The sequence below is a fragment of the Orcinus orca genome, chromosome 1 (genome assembly GCF_937001465.1).
Source record: "Orcinus orca chromosome 1, mOrcOrc1.1, whole genome shotgun sequence".
Classification (NCBI taxonomy): domain Eukaryota; kingdom Metazoa; phylum Chordata; class Mammalia; order Artiodactyla; family Delphinidae; genus Orcinus; species Orcinus orca.
The window spans coordinates 31,378,221-31,393,246 of NC_064559.1; the positions used below are offsets into that span (position 1 = coordinate 31,378,221).

Consider the following 15,026-nt stretch of genomic DNA (forward strand, 5'->3'; position numbering starts at 1 on the left):
CAGAAATGGACAGATATACAAGAATAATTAACAAAATGTATCTTTAAACAATTAATGATTCAAACGAATTAAAAAAATGGAAAAGAGGAAAACATTTAGAACTGAATGATAAATAAAATGAAAACTACACATCAAAACCCGTAGGAGCCAGTGAAAAGCAAATGCAGAAGAAAATTTATAGCTTACATACTCACTCTGAAAAAGAAAAAAAAAGCTCTAAACCAATAAGAGAAAGATCTGTGATAGACAGTTTCCCAGCCTCCCAGCTAGGTAGGTCATGTGACTGAGTTATGGCCCAGGGAACAAGGGCCAAGTGGTGGGAACTACTTCCCGGGCTGCCCCCTTAGGACTGGCTATGCAGGTATCCCTTCTCTCCCTTCCTTCAATGCCCAGCTTGATGCCACACATTCTTGTAGGACCCTGTAGCTCTAGAGGTCGGTGGAGCCACTGACCAAAGGACCCCTCACTCCTGAATGCCTCCAGACCAGCCCGCCTTGGGCTGTGATATGAAAATTAACCTGAACCATATTAAGCTACTGAGATCTAGAGGTTGTTATGGCATTTAGCAAATAACTTTTTAATAAATGAAATAACTTTTAAAGAATAGAGCAAATAACTTCTTTAAAATGAAACAAAGTAGAATAACTTTAAAGAACTTAGAAGACAACAATGAAAGGCAGAAATTATAGTAGTGTGTAAATTATTACACATTTGTAGAAAGGGTAATATAATTCAAAGGTTGTCTTTTTGAAACGGCTAATAATACTGAAAAACTTCTGTTATGATTAATCAAGGGAAAAAAAGAAATGGCAAAAATAAACATTAAGAATGAAAAACAGGACACATTACAGATTCGGCAGAGACAAAAGGTACTATTAAATACTTGATGTTAAGACATTTGAACATTTCAACGGAATGTGTGAATTCCTAGAAAAAAAAATCATTTACCAAAACAGACTCAAGAAGAGACAGAAAACCCGAATAGTCCTATATCATTGAAGACATGCAGTTGGTCGCTAAGCATTTTCCCACAAAGAAAACAGCCCAAAGTCTGGTAGGTGAAAAGGTCTTGCAAATGCATCAGGAACATTTATAATATTTTCTTTTCTTTTCTTTTCTTTTTTTTGCGGTACGCGGGCCTCTCACCGCCGTGGCCTCTCCTGCTGTGGAGCACAGGCTCCGGACGCGCAGACTCAGCGGCCATGGCTCACGGGCGCAGCCGCTCCGCGGCACGTAGGATCTTCCCGGACCGGGGCACGAACCCGTGTCCCTGCATCGGCAGGCGGACTCTCAACCACTGCGCCACCAGGGAAGCCCAACATTTATAATCTTAACCAACTTCCCCAGAGACTCGAAAAAGAAGGGGGACTCTCCACCTTATTAAATAAGATTAGTCTAACCTGATGATAGAACCACAGGGACAGTACAAAGGTGGAAAATTATAGACCAGTCTAACTTATTAACGTAGACGCAGAATCGTTAACAAATGTTGGAGAGCTGAATCCAGCAGGAGGGGAATGTTCGTACGTCACAACCAAGGTAGGTTTGTGCCAGAGCTGCAATATTGGGGTCATATTAGGAAAATGATTCATGTAATTCGCCACATAGATAAAATAAAGGAGAAAAACCACACAATCATTTCAATAGATGTACGTGAAGGATTTAATAAAACTCAACATCCAATGAGAAGTTTGAGAGTGTTACAAACAGACTCCGGAGCCAGGCTGCCTGGTCTTGAATGCTGAAGGAGCTCTGTAGCCTCCAGGAGCTTCTTTAATCTCGCTGGGTTTCGGTTTCCTTATTTATAGAGATGAAGATAATAATAATAATAATAGTACTTTCCTCATAGGTGTGTTGTGAGGATTAAAATAATGTACATAAAGGCCATTTACAAAGACCTGCAGCAAACATCGTAATTGATGTTGAAATGTTGAAATCATTCTCTTTAAAATCAGAAGCAAGACAAAATGCCTACAGTCATCATGTATAGCTAATAGTGTACTGGGGCTCCTCGCCAGTGCAAGAAAAACAAGTAACTGTGTAGGAATTGGAAAGAAAGAAACAAAGCTAGCATTACTTGCAGATGATATGATTGTCTATACAAAATGCAGAATAATCTACAAAATATACAAATTAATAAAAGAATTCAACAAGCGTTCTGGATAAAATAACCGAATACATTTGTATTTCCGTAAACAGCTCGACTCAACTGGAAAATGTAACTTTAAAAAGATATCATTTAGAATAGCAACAAGTAAAATACCTAGGAATAGAGCTAATAAAAGATGGATAATGGAGAAATTATAAAACCTTATTAAAGAAAAAAAATTTTTAAACCATAGGATTTTTTTTTAATAAATTTATTTTATTTTTTATTTATTTATTTTTAGCTGCGTTGGGTCTTTGTTGCTGCGCGCGGGCTTTCTCTGGTTGCGGCGAGCGGGGGCCGCTGTTCGTTGCGGTGTGCGGGCTTCTCATTGCGGTGGCTTCTCTTGTTGCGGAGCACGGGCTCTAGGCGCCCGGGCTTCAGTAGTTGCAGCACGTGGGCTCAGTAGTTGTGGCTCGCGGGCTCTAGAGCACAGCCTCAGTTGTTGTGGTGCACAGGCTTAGTTGCTCTGCTGCATGTGGGGTCTTCCCGGACCAGGGCTCAAACCCGTGTCGCCTGCACTGGCAGGCGGATTCTTAACCACTGGACCACCAGGGAAGTCCATTGAAAGAAATTTTAAATGGCATAAGTAAATGGACAGACTGCATCCCTGGATAGGAAGATAATACTACAAAGATATCAGTTTGCTCCAAATTCATCTACAGATTCAATACATTTTCAAAAAAAATTCCAACAGGGCTTTTCACATAAATTGACAAAGTGACTCTAAAATGTATGTGGGTGAACAAAGAGTCCAAAAAAATGTCAGGGAATTCCTGAAGAAGAATAAAAAAGAGAGGAGGAAATTTGCCCTATCAGATATCAAGGCTCAGTATCACTACAGTATTGATAACTAAAACAGCGTACTTTGGACGCATCAGGAAACACACGCGGGACCAGGAAGAATAAACCCAGGCCTATTTGGAAACTTGACTTATGACACAGTGGGCACCATAAACCAACAAGAGGGGATGAACTATTTCATAAGTTGTTCTGGGACAATTGGTTATGCAAGTGGAATTGAACTCCTACCTTATTCTATACATGAAAATGAATTCCAGGTGTATTAAAAATTTATATAGAAGTGGCAAAGCTATAAATCTTAGAACATGCTAGAATAGGAAAATATCTGTATTACTTTGAGGTAGGAAAGGATTTCCTAAGATGTCAAAAGCAAAGCCATAGAAGAAAACAGATTAATTTGACTGTATTAAAATTCAACATGTTTTACCAAAAGTCAATAAAGAACGGGACAGAATAAGCCACAGAATGGGCGAGGGATCTGCTGCCCGATCAGGTCAGTTACTGTCCGTGATTCGTGTCTCTAAAAACCCCTTCAAATCAATGAGAAAACAAACATCTCAAGAGAAAAATGAGGAAAAGACGCAAACAGACCTTTCCAAGAACAGGTAATACAAATATTGGCTCAGAAATATATGGACAAATGTTCAGCCTCATTTGTAACCCTAACCTCTAAACCCCAATTTGTAATATTTAAACCATAATTGTATAATGGGTCACTTTATCAGACTAGTGAAAACTAACAGTCCGCCCAAATTCTGGTGAGACTGTGGACTCTCGCCAACGGCTAATAGGGGTGTGAATGGGAGAAAGCCATTACCTGAGCAGGTGGAGTGTGGGAATTACATCAGTGAGGGTTCTCTGGAGAAACAGAACCAATAGGTTACATGTGGATGAATAGAAAGAGATTTACTCTGAGGGGCTGTGGAGACCGGTCAATCCCACAGTCTGCAGTCTGCAGGCTGGAGGCCCAGGGAAGCCAGAGGTACTTCCAGTACAGACCTGAGGCCCAGGAACTGGGACCTGGGGAGTCAACAGTGTCCGTCCTGGTGTGACCCGAAGGCCCGAGAAGCAGGGTCATCCCTCTCTCAGGGCAGAAGATGGAGGTCCCAACTCAAGCAAACTCGCCCTGCCTCCGCCTCTCCGTTCCATTCAGACCCTCAGGGGGTTAGGTGATGCCCACCCTCCCTGATGAGGACCACCTTTACAGATTCCAGTGCTAACCTCTTCTGGAAACAACCTCACAGACACACCCAGAAGCCATGTTTCACCAGCCATCTGGGCCTCCCTTATCCCAGCCAAGTTGACACAGAAAACTGACCATCCCAGGAATGATATGCTTTGACCCAGCAATTCCACGCCTAGGCTATAGTCTAGACAAGAAACTTTTGTACGTGTGCCTTGGGGGAAAGATTTCATAGCAGCATCGTGACTGTTACAATAGCCACAAGCTGGAAACAATGCAATATGCACCAGCAGTAGAATGGATAGAAAAAGAAATAGAATAAAGTTTCAAAAACGAGTAACAACTGCTCTAGTCATTAGCGTGGAGGTATCTCAAAAAGAGTTTGATCGAAAGAAGCAAATGACATAAGCTACACACAGTGTGTGTCCATCCATTTACATCCGGGTCAACACCAGGCAGTCAGCCTGCTGCCCTGTAAGGATGGACACACACAGCGGCGCAACACAGCTCTGTCCTGGAGGCAGAGCTGGCGAGAGGAGAAAGAAAAGTTGCAGCTCAGCTAAGGCGAGGCCTCAGGGAAACCACGGTGATCTATTTCTTAACTTGGGTAGGTAACATGGAGTTTATGTTTTATCATTCTTTAAACCAGAAAAAAAAATACTTTTTTGTACACTCTGGTTTGTACATTTAACAAAATAAGTAAAGGTAATAAACTGTTGCACAAAGCATTTGAATAGAATTCCTCTCTCGGACACACACACACCCCTCTCATTTCTCCCCTCCCCTCCCCCGACTCACCTTTACTGATCTTTATATGTAAAACATTGTACTCGAAAGAGCGCTGTTGAATGCGTTAATTTAGGTCACAAACATTGCAGATTTATTCAACTGAGTTGTATGTTCTCTGTTCCCAATTTTAAGGTGGGTGAGCTGTCTCCCGTGTCTACCTCTTAAGCTACATTATATTGCCTTTTACTCGTACATAATTTCCAAAGCACAGGAAAGGCCTTCTCACGTCTGCACTGAGTCATAAAAGATAAGATAGGATCGTTGGGGACAGTCTACTGTGGTGAGAGAGGAAACGAAAGAGAGGACAAGACAACGGTGACTTATACCGGGCGGGCACAGGTCCTAGCAGCCCAGGTGCGCTGGTCTCCGCCCTGCCCTCCAGCGCCCCTCCGCGCCAGGCCACGCCCACGCCTCCCTCTCTTTCCCCTCATTGGCTGTGAAAACACGGCCGCAGCCAACCAATGGCAACGACCAAGGGTGTCGTCATGTGACTGGAGACACCCCACCTTTCGTGAGTCCTCGGAACCCCCTGCTGAGAATGGTGGGGGGGGGGTGCGGGGGGGCTGGAAGATGGGACCCGTAGGGGCTCAGAATGAGTGGGGGGCAGCGTGAGCTGTGGCCGCCAGAGACCCCGCTTGGAAGGGTTCTCACGTGGCTTAAGGCTCTGCCCTTGCCATCCTGAAATTCTTAATTTTTAAACAAGGGGCTTCCCGTTTGCATTTTGCACGGGACCCGCGAGTATGTCACCGGTCCTGGGTGAGGGCAGGGTTAGTTCCCAAATTTCAGTGCATGTCAGAATTACTCTGGGGGCTTAGCAGTAATATTACCACTGATAATAATGTGATGGATGGCTGTTGTCATGATATATAGCCAGGAGGGCAGCAGCGATGGGGGCTTTCTCAAATAGGAAAGGGACCCTCTTACTTGTCGGGTTAGAGGGCCGTGGCCTGGGCATCCTGGAGCAGGAGCTGACCCAGCTTTGGGTGGCACTGGCCGGAGAAGCCATGGGGCTGACCAAGCGGGTACGGGCCGTGGTCTCTGCAGAGAGTCTGGCGCAGCTGCTCTGGGCCAGGGAGGGGCCGTAGGGCCAGCGGGTGGTGCTGCGGGAGAGGTCAGGCGGCCTGGAGAGGGGCCTCTGAGGCTGCTCTGCCCACGGCTGGACCGGGCCCAGGCATCAGGCTCCCACCTAGAGTGTCCTGTCGGGTCCCTGGCCACCAGCCTCTGGGAGATGCTCCAGCCCCTGGGGACAGTGGGAGGCCCAGAAGGCCGGCTGGAGCGAGGACTGGGCGTCATTGTCCAGCGAACCTCAGAGGCAGAGGGGCCCTGGCCACAGGGGCAGCTCTCCCAGGCCCTGCAGCTGCAGTGACAGGAGCCAGGGAGCTGGGGTGGGGGACGAAAGTGTGGCAGATACCTGGTGAAAACAAACTGCACTGACTTGAAGGCTGCCCCTGCCCGCTGGGGGACCTCAGGCACCTCACCTAACCATCCCGGGTCTTGGACTTTCCTCGAATGGCCAATACTGCGGTCCTGCCTACCTCCGGGGTCATGAGTGTGAATGCACTTTGAACGCTGCTAATCCGAGGTCAGGTCATGACCAGCTCCCACGGGCCCCCTTCACTCCTGCTGGTGGCAGCTGAGGGCAGCAGTACCCGGAAGCAGCGGGGCTCACAGGACAGAGGAGGACAGGGGTCTGGCTCACCTACTCCCCTGTGGAGGCAGGCAGGGAGGGAGGGTGTCACTGTCACTCACCTGCAGCCTGAGGCCCAGCCCCTGTCTGTGGGAGCCAGGAACCTGAGGCCTGGCCTCCAGCCCATGGAGATTGTCCGGGTGTGACGTCCTCTGGGGTCAGACAAGGCCCAGAGAGGGTAAGCACGTTGCCCAGAGCCTCACAGCGAGTTAGGGTAGAGCTGGGCTTAAATTCTAACTCCCAGTTTAATGTTCTTTCCACTCTCCCCCCAGGGAGGGCCTGTCCTGGGACTGAGGCTACAGACTCCTGGGGCTCCGCACCCCGAGAAGCTCTGGGTGTCCCGCAGGTGCCGTCCTGTCCCAGCACCATCGTTTACCAGTTGTGTGTCCTTGAGAAAGTCACTCAGTATCCCTCAGCCCAGTCCTTCGTTGGTGCCATGGAGGTGATCACAGACCCTCCCCCAGACCCCCCATCCGTGCTCGCACCCAGAGGGAGGCCAGCTTGCCAAAACCAGTGAGGAATGGCTGGAGCAGGTGGGAGAGGCAGGCAGTGGAGTCCAGCAGTGTGGGGGCCAGGAGCCCCGCCCAACCCAGAGTGCATGGGTGGGGTGGGTGGGGCACTGGGGAAGCCCTGGCCCCCTCCTGAGTCCTGGGGCCCAGCGGCCTGCCATCCCAGACCTGACCACCAGGTGGTGCCCCAGGCTTTGCAGCCGGGCCGGACACGTGGCTGTGAGAACTCGTCCTTCAGGAAAGGGGGCTGCGTGGGGGCAGGGGAGGGGGATGGAGGGCGGCACCAGCCACCACCAGCAGGTTCTCCCTCCCCTTCGGATCTCCCCTGGGTGGGCCCTTCTGGGAGAACTCCGTGCTGGACCAGGAGCCCTGTCCCTGGCCTGGCGGAGGGGGTGTCTCCTTCCCCAGCCACCTCCCCTCCCCCCCCCCATGGTCCTCAGCCTGGGGTCTTCTGGTGTCAGGGCTCGGGTCCTGGGTATCACTTAGAGGGGCTTCAGAGGGGAGGTCGGGAGGCAGGTCCTTGGGGGTCTTGGTGACCCGCATGGCCTGTGGCTGGGGACAGTGGGCAGGGCCAGCGAGACTCAGCCCAACGCCACCTTCTCTCTCGTGCTGCCGTCTGGGCCTGCTTACGTGTCCTTGGCACGTTCCCTCCAGGACACGGGAGGACAGGCCCACACGCAGACCCCCTCTTTCCTCCTGGGCCCAGAGCCTGGTGTCTCCCTGAGGGAGTGGCCAGAGTGGAGCCCCCCAGGGCCTGGCTCAGAGGGCCCGGACAGGGCTGCAGACTGGCCCATCAAGAACAGGGCGTGGCCATGGCCAAGGGCGAGTGGACAGGGCGGCGGCCAGGCCCAGCCGGAGGCTCAGACGAGACACCCTCCCTGGGCTGTGGGAGCCCTTTCCATCCAGCCAAGCCCACCTCGGCCAGGGAGGCGGGCAGGCAGGAGGTGGGGAGACAGGGCGCGGCCTCAGCTCCTGGCAGCTCTGCTGTGCTCCCTCCCGACACACGGTGTCCTGGGTGAGGTGCCTGTGATGTGGCCAGCGTGCGGGCACAGGCCCTGGGAGGGTGGCCCTGGCAGGGACAGGTGCTTCTCTGCACATCGCTGGCCAGAAGCCGTGGGGAGGGTGCCTTCCAACAGAGCGACCTTCTCGTCCACCTTGGGCTTCAGCCTACCAACTCCAGCCTCCCCTGGGGGGTGTCCTCCCCTGCCCCGCACAGCCCCAGACCTACAGCCAGTGTGGAGCCCTGCCAGCCTGCACCCCACCTCTGGCCATCCTCTGGGGGGCTCTCCTTTCTGTGTGGACCCCCCAGCATGTCCCTCCGCCCCTCACCCCCTCCTCCAGGCTTGTGGGCCCGTGGACAACCGGCCAGCTCAGGGCCGGCCGTGGAGGGGATGCGTGAGTGTCGGCTGGATGGGAGCCCACCCTGCCCCTCCCCCTGGAGCTGTGTCCCTGCTCAGATGGCGGCTGGGAGTAGTTCTGCAGTCCACAGGGCAGTGGACTCGGGGAGCTGAGTGCCACCATCACCCGCTGTCCTGCCGCAGCTCTGCAGCAGTCCCAGCCAGGACAGCCCAGTCCATCCCAGAGCTGGGATAAACGTGTGTGCCTGCGCCGGGCAGAGCGGGAGCTGGCAGAACTGGCGGCGGCAGGGCTGCCGCGGGGGGAGCAGCGGGCCGGGAGGACAGGCGGGTCCCTCCCTCCGCTCCTGAGCTTGCTGGGGAGGGAGACCCCGTTCTGCTGAGCTTACCGTTTTCAAACTCCTTCCTGAGAAGTTGGTTTGGTTTTGTTTTTAATGATTAGGGAGTTGGTCCGTGTTGGCACGTCCTTGCAGCATCACAGGCACTGTCAAGCTCCCATCAGCCCCTGGGGCGGGGCCCTGCCTGGGCCCCTCTGTTCCTTCGCCGGTGGGACGGTGCTGGCCTGCCCCCTGCAGTGGGAGAAGCCGGCTGGTTCCTGTTACCAGAGGGCAGGGGCCAGTCGGGCCATATTACGGAGAGGCGAGGGAGGGCGGGAAGTGGGCTTGGCCCAGGGAGGTGGGCTGAGGAGGTCTCACCTGTTCCAGGTAAGAGAGGTGTGCCTTTGTCGTTTGCTGAATGCTGCAGCTAGCGGACCCACCCGTCCCCCAGGCCTGGCCTCGCCCAGGGAGCTGCCGCCCCGCCCCGGGAGCCTCCTCTTCCAGAGCCAGGCGAGGCTGCCCGGCCTCACCTGGAGGCCAGGCCCAGGGTGCGGGCTCCGGACTCCCGGGAAGAGTGCACTGCGCACGCGCAAGGCCTTTCCCCGCCCCCAGGCCTGAGGAGGCTCATGGGGTGGGGCTGGCGTGGCAGCCGCAGCTAGAGCCCGGCGGAGGCAGCACTCAGCCCCCGCCTGCGTCAGGGGAGCTGCCGGTGCTTGCTCCCAGCTTCCCAAGCAAGGAGTCGTGGCTCCCAGCCAGCCTCCCCACGCCGCCGGGCAGCTCACACCCTGTCGTCTGGGTGCTCCCCAGCCCTCCTCCGTGAGGGCCCGGCAGGTGGTGGGCCCGGGCACCGGAGGAGGGAGGCCAGGCAGTGGGCTGCAGGGAGATGACTCTGCAGGCGGACAAGCGCTCCTGTAACGCGGGACGATTCTGCCCGCCTTGCCGCCAAGCCCTCCCCGCAGCTGGGGCTGAGGACCAAAAGGGGCCAGGAGTGTGCTCACCTGGACTGCCCGGCGTGCAGGTCCTGGGGAGGCCTCCGAGCTGGAGCGTGGCCTGGGCGGGACAGATTCTGGTCATCGTGTGCGCGCAGATCGGCACGTCTGGCCCTGGCTTCTGGGCAGAGAGTCGTGGCTCCCGGGCCCCTGCTCCGACAAGGGGCCTCACCCACCTCCCCGTGCTGTCCTGTCTCCCTGGGTTGTCTTTGTCAGAAGGCACAGAGCTGTCTGCGGGCCCCAGTCCATCCTTTCCCTCCATCTGGGTCTGTCCCCCTCGAGGACTTTGAGCCGTTGACGTGTGTTTTACATACAGTCAAATGCACAGACCTCAGTCGTGACGAGCTTTGATAAATGTCCACAAATCAAGATACAGCGCGTCCCAGCTCCCTGGGTAGTAACGTGCCGGCAGGGCCCGTGTCCCTCGGCACACCTGGTGCCAGGTGCCAGTTTGTGTGTTCCAAGCCTTTGCCCGACTGACTTGACCTCCTGGACGCAGGGCCTCTCCCTCTCTCCCTAGTGGAAGGGCCCCTGGGTGCCCTGGTTGTGTCCGGACCCCCCTGGGCTTGGTGACGTCACTGAGCTCACAGGGTCCAGGCTGAATCCACTTGCTGGGGCTCTGAGCTCTCCCCTTGTCCCGGCGTGGTGCCCACCCAGGGACCCCGGGACCCAGGAAGGTGGGAGCTGGGGCCTGATGCTCTGCCCCTCGGGTGTTGACAGCCGAGCCCTGAGTTTGAACGCTGCCCGGGAGGCCAGTACCCCTACCCCCTGCCTCGGGAGGGGCAGTTGGGCTCAGCCCCTGGTGTTAGTAGCCACCTGCCCCAGGCCTTGACCTGGCCCACCTGTCTGCATCTCGTCCTGTGTGATGGGGCCTGTGTTTTCCAGTCTAACACATGAGAGGTTATAGAGAAAAGACTTCAACGTTTTGGGGCACCAAAAATTTCTTTTCAAATAACAGCATTTGAAGCCCTAATACCTGAAGCAGATAAAAGTGGAGCCACTCAGACAGAGTGGGCATGGTGGGCCAGACCCCACCCTCCAGGAACAGCCCCCCTCCTTCCCCAGCTCCAGGGGCCCCAGGGAGATCCCTGGGCTCCGTGACTCACACTTCGAGGACCTGGTGCTGGGCCTGCTCCAGAGAGAGGAGCATGGCTCAAGTCATCCTGAGACACCCCCTTACTGTGAGGGGCGCAGGGCCGTCCTCTAGCCAGAGAGACAGGAGGAAGTGACTGGCCACCGAGTCAGCACTTCTGTGTGTCCTGGGTCCTGATCCCGCAACCTCACGTATTTCTCAGGACTGTCTCATGAGGGGTGTCCCTGCCCGTTTTACAGAGGAAGAGGGGCTCTGTCAGGACACACAGCTGCCCTCCGGGGCCCGGGTCAAAGTAAGGAGCGGGCAGGGTGGGAGGGTGCCCCTCAATGGGCGCCTCTCCTGAGCTGGGAGTTCCGGTCACCCGACAGCCACCTGCAGACGCGCCAGGCATGAGGTGGGGAGCATGTCCTGTCACCACGAGGCACGACTGTGCCCTCCCATCCTCAGGATAGCAGGGGCGGGCGATTAGCCTCTGTGGGACCTCCTGTGCCAGGCTGGCCCGAGGGTGGCCGCGGACATCGTGAGGGCAGGCGGGAAGCGCAGGGCCGGGTTCCTGAGCCCGGCCGCCCACCGGGCAGCACGAGGCAGAGGCGAGGGGCTCTCAGGCCTCCCCGGGGAAGGCTGCTCCCCTTTGGGGTGGGAGCTGGGAGGGCAGGGGCCAGTCCGGGACTCACACCCTTCCTGGGCCCGTCACTAATGCGTGTGGGGTGAAGTGGTGGAGGGAGGATTTGGGGCCGCCTGTGTCCCCAGGGTTCCCCGGGGCCTGAGGTCCAGGGGGCCTTTTCTCTGTCCATTTCTGTCCCTCCCTTGCCCCAGGTAGGGGCCCTGCTGGGAGCAGAGCTGGCAGGAAGTCAAATGCACAGACCTCAGTTGTGAAGAGCTTTGATAAATGTCCACAAATCAAGATAGTCCAGCTGGGGCTGGACTCCTCACCTTTCAGCCTAGAGCTGCCCTGGGAGCGGGGAGCTGGAGGTGGGGAGAGGGGTGCCTGCACAGAGCCTGGCGAGGGCGGAGGAGGGCGGGGAGGAGGGAGGAGGGAGGGGAGGAGGGAGGGGAAGAGGGAGGGGAGGAGGGAGGAGGGATGGGAGAGGGATGGGAGGAGGGAAGAGAGGGAGGACGGAGGGGAGGAGGGAAGAAGGATGGGAGGAGGGAGGAGGGGGAGGAGGGCAGAGGAGGGAGGGGGAGGAGGGAGGAGGGAGGGGGAGGAGGGAGGAGGGAGGGGAGGAGGGGGAGGGAGGAGGGAGGGGAGGAGGGCAGAGGAGGGAGGGGGGAGGAGGGAGGGGAGGCACATTTTACTGTTTCCTGGGCCCACACCTCACTCTTCTCACCAAATACTCTCAGTGTCTGTATCTTGAAAATCTGTTAATACCACACCTGCCTGTAGAGCACAGGTGTCAAACATGGCGTAGGAGAAAAGGAATGTCAAAATATCACGATAATTTTTATACTGGTTACATGTTGAAATGATAATATTTTGGATATATTGTGTTAAATAAAATGTGTTATTAAATTTAATTTCACCTGTTTCTTTTTACTTCTTTTTTTAAAATTTATTTATTTTTGGCTGCGCTGGGCTTTCGTTGCTGCGCGCGGGCTTTCTCTAGTTGCAGCGAGTGAGGGCTACTCTTCAGTGCGGTGCGTGGGCTTCTCACTGCGGTGGCTTCTCTTGTTGCGGAGCACGGGCTGTAGGTGCGCGGGCTTCAGTAGTTGTGGCACACGGGCTCAGTAGTTGTGGCTCTTGGGCTCTAGAGCGCAGGCTCAGTAGTTGTGGCGCACAGGCTTAGTTGCTCCGCGGCATGTGGGATCTTCCCGGACCAGGGCTCGAACCCGTGTTCCCCGCATTGGCAGGCGGATTCTTAACGACTGCGCCACCAGGGAAGTCCCTCTTTTTGCTTCTTTAAATGCAATTGCTGGAAGATGTAAATTGCGCGTGTGGATCTCATTACGCTTGTTGGACAGCCGTGATCGCAAGGCGTCTCTTGGTGCCTGGCGCACTCTGGAGGCCCAGGGCCATCCAGCCCGCAGCCTGCCCTGCCCTCTTCCGGGGCCTGTGGTGGGGTCGACCGTTGTACTAGGCTGTCGGCACTGCTGAAGAGATGGCCCAGGGAAGGCACCTGCCTGCCCAAGGCACCAGCTGAGCCCCAATCAGGAAGCCAGCAGACATGACCCGGAGGTCAGGACCAGCAGGAAGGGCCGCGGCTGTGTGCAGGTGCTGTTTGCACCATTTAATCCTCGTGACAGACATACAGGTGGATAATATTATCTCTGTCTTATGTCTGAGGGGCTTGGAGAGGTTAGTGAGCTCAGCCTGGGTCACAAGGCTGCTGAGTGGCAGAGCCAGGATTCAAATAAAATGTATGGGACTTCAAAGCCTGTACTCTTAACCCCCAGCTTGTCCCACGGGCTGGTGTCTGGGTCCTGGAGGGTGGAGTGCAGATCGGGAACTCCATCCGTGAGGAGGGGAGGGCGGAGCTTCTGAGGCCCACGTGAGGGTGTAGGTAGGGCTGATGTTCTCGGAAGGTGTCCTGGGTCCCTCTGCGGGTCTGGGCCTTGACGGCGGGAAGGCTGACCGGCTTCACCAAGGCTGCCCAGCGGCACGTCTCAGGGCTGGACTCGGGGCCAGACTCTTGTGCGGCGGCTGTTCTGCTATCCAGGCGGTGACCACTTTCCACTGGGCTGGTGAAGCCCAGATACAGCCAGGCACCTGGTCCAAAACAGAGCCCTGGGGCTGCGGGTCCCAAGGCCCCAGGCTCTGAGGAGGATAAGGAAGCCGGAGACCATGTTACTGCCACTCACTGTGTAATTAATGAGTTTGTGGGGGCAAAGGAGCCGTTTCTGACCTCTGCGAGCGTGGCCCGGCCGAGAGCTGCGTGTCCCCGCCCAGCAGGGCAGGCGGCTGTGGGCACCACTGGGACCGTGCTGCTCTGTGGCTTCAGCATTCCTGCTCTCGGGGCCTGGGGGTCTCCACGGGGCCTGACCCACCACTGCCGTCTGCTGTGGGAGCCAGGCTCTGCATGGCGTGGGGTGGCCCAGACCATCACCCCCTCCCTGTGAGGCCTCGCTCGCCCGCTCCAGGCCCAGGGCGTCCCTGCTGTGCTCACAGGTCCGTCCTCAGAGCCTTCGTGAGGGAACTTCCTGCCTCAGCCTGGAACAAACGCCCTCAGAGTCCTGCGCAACTCCTGCGCGGGACTCCCGCTCGGAGCACGGCGGGCGGCTTCCTAGACGCACCGGCTCCCGTGGTTGGCTGTGCCGTGCTCTGCCCTTGCTGTGTCTCTCTGGCCTCAGTTTCCTCACCCATAAAATGGGGTGACGCCACCCACCCCACGGACCTGGGAAGGTTAAATCTGTCTTAACCTAGGAGTGTTAAATCCATTTTGCCAGGTTGAACGCCTGGCAAAACAGATGCTCTCCAAACCTGCCTGTCTTCAAGGTCCAAGTCAACCCGTCTCCCCCAAAAAGCCTCTCCTGTGTCCGATCATCCTGTCATCAGAGGCAGGCTGAGCCCAGGAAGGGGGCCATGCCCACCACAGAGCCCCCTCTGCTCCAGGACTGATTTCAGCTACACTCACTTATTCTCTTTTAATTTAATTAAATTAATTAATTAATTATACAGCAGGTTCTTATTAGTTATCTATTTTATACATATTAGTGTATACATGTCAATCCCAATCTCCCAATTCATCCCACCACCACCACCCCGCCGCCCGCTTCCCGCCCTTGGTGTCCATACATTTGTTCTCCACATCTGTCTCTATTTCTCCCTTGCATACCAGTTTCATCTGTACCATTTTTCTAGATGTCACGTATATGCGTTAATATACGATATTTGTTTTTCTCTTTCCGACTTACTTCACTCTGTAGACAGTCTCTAGGTCCATCCACGTCTCTACAAATGACCCAATTTCGTTCCTTTTTATGGCTGAGTAATATTCCATTGTATATATGTACCACATCTTCTTTATGCATTCGTCTGTTGATAGGCATTTAGGTTGCTTCCATGTCCTGGCTATTGTAAATAGAGTGGCAATGAGCATTGGGGTGCATGTGTCTTTTTGAATTATGGTTTTCTCTGGGTATATGCCCAGTAGTGGGCCTGCTGGGTCATATGGTAATTCTATTTTTAGTTTTTTAAGGAACCTCCATACTGTTCTCCA

The 15,026-nt window shown here is 54.9% G+C and overlaps 1 long non-coding RNA gene across 2 annotated transcripts; it reads right to left on the minus strand.

Annotated features, from left to right (window-relative positions):
• Nucleotides 1-2,364: 2,364 nt before the first annotated feature.
• LOC117198595 (uncharacterized) lies at nt 2,365-9,719 on the minus strand. 2 transcript variants are annotated; one of them, XR_007469860.1, is made up of 3 exons: nt 9,169-9,719; nt 8,863-9,068; nt 2,365-6,629 (listed from the first exon to the last, which is right to left on the minus strand). It is a non-coding gene; the product is annotated as an uncharacterized LOC117198595 (long non-coding RNA). The 2 variants fall into 2 exon arrangements; XR_007469859.1 differs by lacking the exon at nt 9,169-9,719 and having other exon boundaries at nt 8,863-9,162.
• Between the last annotated feature and the right edge of the window lie 5,307 nt (nt 9,720-15,026).